The sequence below is a fragment of the Gambusia affinis genome, linkage group LG01, assembly GCF_019740435.1.
Source record: "Gambusia affinis linkage group LG01, SWU_Gaff_1.0, whole genome shotgun sequence".
In the NCBI taxonomy this organism is placed as follows: Eukaryota; Metazoa; Chordata; class Actinopteri; order Cyprinodontiformes; family Poeciliidae; genus Gambusia; species Gambusia affinis.
The window spans coordinates 16,686,518-16,691,546 of NC_057868.1; positions in this window are offsets into that span (position 1 = coordinate 16,686,518).

The following is a 5,029-nucleotide window of genomic DNA, read 5'->3' on the forward strand; positions in this document are numbered from 1 at the left end:
TTTGCATGGTGTGCAGGGAAGCTCTAACAGGTATTCAAATTATAGTTTGACAGCTATCATGCCGAGAGAGGGCAGGCAGAAACAAGGGTGGGAGGGGGGTGAGGGGGCTTTGGCTGGGGGCTCGGCATTAACAAACAGACACGAGATGTAATCCTTAATCAAGAATCAGGATTAGAAACAAAGTTGTCTCCGAAAGCGGGGCGAGAATGGGACAGATAGGAATGAATAACCAGAGAACTAATGCTGGGTATTAAAACCCATTTTGAGTTCACAGAGACGTTCTGTTCATCCATTTCACATTCTAACCTCAGGGAGAAATGGCTTCCTCTTTTATCAGACAAACAGAGCCAGGGTTATTTTAATAATTACACAAGAAACGGGCCCACGGCAGAATACTGGACCAATTGGATGATTCACAAGGAAACAGAAGGAGCTTGCGTGCGCCGGATCTGATTCCTCCTCGGACAAAGAGTCGCAATGAGCTCCTGTTCCTGCATTCTGTCGATATTTTACATAATCCCAGCCCATTAATCCTTTGATCCTGTTGGATTTCCGTGTCATGTGGATTATTATTTCTAAGTTAGAAGTGAGATTTTCCCATTGGCTCTTGAGGCTTAATTGACCTTAAACGTCTCACTTCCTTGTCCAAGTAACAAGTGACCAAAGAGTGACACTTTGGGGACAAGTTCAGGTTGATGTGGAAAAAAAAAATCTGTCTGGACTAAATTGGACTAATTCTGGCAATTAGCAAGAACCAGAACCAATGTTTCTTGCTAAGAGTTGCCAAAAGCCTCTTCTCCCTAAAAGGGAAGACGCTGCAGGGTGCAAGTTTGCAAAGTTATATTTAGTGGAATCACAAGATTTCTGGAACAGTATCCTTTGACAAACAAGAGATGTTAAGCCATAATGCACAGCTCTCTGTCTGGAGAGGCCAAAATCAATTAAAAAACAGAGTGAATAGATCAACCATGAATATTGATTATGTGGATACAAAGTCTTTATCAGTATCAGAATAATACTAGTGTGGTAAGATCGATACTTCAGTTTCAGACTGCCTCTTGAAGTTTTATTTTGTTTTTGAATTGTAGTTTCTCAATGCTGACTCAAGAAAGATTTAGCTTTAATTTGCTCTCAATTTTGCTTTGTTTTTCTGTTGTTTCTATTGTGTCATTTTAACATGTTCTCAAAGTGTTTTGTAAACGCTTATGAACTTTCTTCAAAATCTGTCCTTGGATTTAATAAAATAATTCAAAGAAGAAAAAAAACACAGAAAGGTCAGAATTTGGACATCAGACTGAAATAATAATAACATTGGTATAGGCAATATTAGATATGCAGTATCACACACATTTAGTGTGAAAGAATAAATACTAAGGCCCCATACACAGGAGGACAGGTTTTCAGTTTTTAAAAAAACCCTCATCTACATTGGTCAATTTCCAGAAATGCTTTTATCCACACAGAAACACAAAGAACATGCAAATATTTTACTCCTCCAGACCTCTAAGTGGCGCTAAAGCATGGAGTGTGTGCTTTGCACATAGAGCTTAGCCTCCACACGATTCTGAGTTTAATCGGGAGCAGTGCCAGGGACACATGCAGTAAGCTTTACAGCAGAATGAGCGTGATTTAACAGCTCATTGCTTTGAAGAACAGACAGCAATGATGAAGAGAGAAACGGTGAAGCTACGGTCAGCATTCCGATGGGGACGCCGACAGAACTGCAGCCCCGGAACTACATAATACATAATATTAACTTGTGATGTGAAGATGAACTTTCATTTGGATTTAAAAAAGAAATAAATGAAGTTCAGGCATTGCTATTTGCTTGAATTTACTACCTGAATATATATACATATATAGGGAAATAATCAGCTGATCAGAATACTTCAGTTTTAGTCTGAATCTTGTTGGAAAGCATATTAAAAGAACATCCAAAAAAAAGATTATTAATCCACATTTAGATGGGGTTTTCTCATACATGAGAAAAGGGAAGCACACGTTTTTTCCCCCACTTTGAAATAATTAAAATTTCCATCCATCACTTCCTGCTATGAAAATGTGGTGAAATTTCATCAGAGCAACCAGGAAACGTTTAGATCCTCTTAATCAAAGTTGGACTCAGCTCAATTACTATTGTAATTGTTGCTGTTATTAACAGTACACAGAGCATTTGTAAGGATTTGGTTGTTTTTGTGTGTTTATTTAGGTTTCTGTGTTCTGTGGAGTCTCTGTCCATTGTTTCTCCTGATTGTCTCCCTGTGTATTTAAACCCACCTTGTGTTCCTTGTTGGGTCCTTGTCTGTTCTGTCTAGTCGTCTCGTCTTGGCGTGTCTCCAGTTATTTATGTACCAGTTGCTACCAGAATTTGAGCTTCTCCTCAATCTGTGCTGCCTGGACTTTGTGTTTGTATTTTTATCATTAAAACACCACTCTTTCATTCCAACCCGGGTCCTCAGCATCATCCTCACCACCTCTTCACCGCAGTTCATGACAGTATTGATCACTTTGAGCTCTGGTTTATAACCTGCTGCTCATAGAGATAAACTTCACCACTCTGCTACCCGACAAGCTGTATATTCACTTTTTGTGAATTTTTGAAGGAATTTTACAAAAACAAAAATACAGTTTGACCAGGAGGTAAACTGTCAAAGTAAAAACCAAACAAACAAACAAAAAAAATCCAAAAAGAGAAAATTTATACCTTAGTGAAGTGATTAGATCACGCTGAACAACAATTAAACTTTTTTTATCCAATATACAAATTTAAAAAGTAAAAAAACAAAACAAAACTGTAGATTGCTATAATATAATGATCTTTTGGGTTGTTGATTGGTTAGTCAAGGAGTATTTAGGCCACAAAACATTAAAATATTTACTGTACTAATGGATAGAAACTCACTGACGGCATCTTCGACTGTAAAAATAACTTTTGCAGTGCATATTTTTGTCCCTTTGTCTGTACTGACAAAATATGTTCTTTAAATTCGGAATGAAATCAAACAAATTGGCATTTTTCTGCCACAGCAAAGTTTTTGTCACCTCTTCCACCCATATTAACACAAGCCACCAGAGCTGTGGATGGAAACTTAATGCTTGCAAAATATGTGCATTCTGAAAATTAAAAAGAGGAAGAGGAACATGCCTTTCTCTTTTTTTACATGTTTTTTTTTTCTAAAAAAAAAAAAAAAAGGCCATTAGGGAGAGGTTTTGCTGTAAAAATAGCCAAGGGGCGATCAATGCCGGGAAAGCCACCCCAATGTTTTAGTTCCCAAGAGGTACCGCCGTCACTCTGCCTGATTGGCCTGCTTATTTTGGACTTAATACAAGATAATTCTGTCAGAGTCCAGCAGAAATGGAAAAGAAGAAGTGGGGAAGCTGAAATGTACTTTGATCCGGACATTTTTCAGAGTCTCACAAAGAAGCGACAGAAGCTTTCAGCAGGAGGATGTTTCTGTTTTATGATCATATCTGAACAATTGAAAAGCAGAAGTGACAGCGTTAGCACCATGATTGAAATGGAATAACTCACTCCTTAACTTGTGCAGTAAAGTTCACCGTTGGCTGGCCACACAGTAGTATTTTGTGAAAACTAGCTGCCATGTGTTGCAAAATGTGTGACTGTCAAATCCAGAATGCATCTCGTTTCTCTGCCCTGCAGCTAAGAGTTTTCTGATAGAACAGCAGTCAGTTTCAGTCACAGAAGTGGGTTAAACGTAAAACAACCAGCCAGAAACAGCTCTTTATGGACGGATTATATTAGGAAAAAAACACACCACTGACAGTTTCCTCCAGGTTATCTCTCAGATTGATACAATGTATGTTTGCACTAATTAAACTATGTCTGTCTCTTCTGTAAAAACTTTTTTTTGTTTGTTCTTTACATATTTATAAAAATAACCCTTACAGTCACTGTAAAGTTTCTTGTCTGTGTATGAACACTTGGTAAATAAAGCTGATCCTGACAATACTAAACCAACATGGAAGGAAACTGATTTCATTACTGTTCATTAAGAGCATGGTCATAATAGTTTTGGGTATTTCCATTATAGTTTATTTTTATTTTTTTGTGTGAATTTGTCTAATTGGGTGCTGAATTCAAAAAGGTCAAAGTATTATTACTCAGATCCAGTGATGCCATAGTTACTTTGAAAAAGTAACTTTAATCGGACTACTGATTACTCCTTGAAAAAGTAACTTAGTTAGATTACTGACTACTTGATTTGGAAAGTAACTAAGTTACATTAAAAGTAACTTTTTAGTATTTTCAGCAGCTGCTAACAACAACGCTGCCTCCTCTGAATATCACATTGAGCTTTGCTAATACTTAATTGCCAGCTATTTTATAATGGTAACATCAACAATGTGTCTCCACTGATAAGGTTGAACTGAAGAGGAGATTGTACAAAAAAAAAAAAACAGTACACAAATTTTTTAAAAACGTGAGTAATTTGTGTGTCTGGAAAACTCTAAGAAGGATTTTAAAGCGCCCCCTCCCCTCCAGGTTCTGCGTTACGGCCCTGCATTTGGTGTCAAAGCGCACAGAGCTCCTCCTGCAGCTCCACAACGGAGATGGCGGCACAGATTTGTGACACTTATCTTAATATTTATAATTAGAAAGGCGCTAAGTTGCCATTATAATTATTGCCAACTACGGACACGTTTATTCGTGGCTGTTTTCACGTTTATTGCGCTGTTCATATTGGTGTCGATGTTTGCAGTCTTGTGGAGCGCAACGCGAAGCTCGACGTCATTCTGAGGTAATAGTTTTCTCCTCTTACCACAGCAATAGCTTATTAATAATCGCAAAATAAACATTAAGCCTAAAACCATACCACTGCAACAGAGTGAATGTTCAGTGTGGGAAATATTTCAGTTTTTTTTTTAGGGACGTTGTTGTCAGTTGCTATGGCAACGAGTCTTGAGTTGTAAACGGGTTTTCCCTTTGCTGTGGAGCACAGCAGGAAATTAATAATGCCTACATTTCCGTGTTTCATTGAGTTAGTTTGCACCGCACGTCATGATTTTA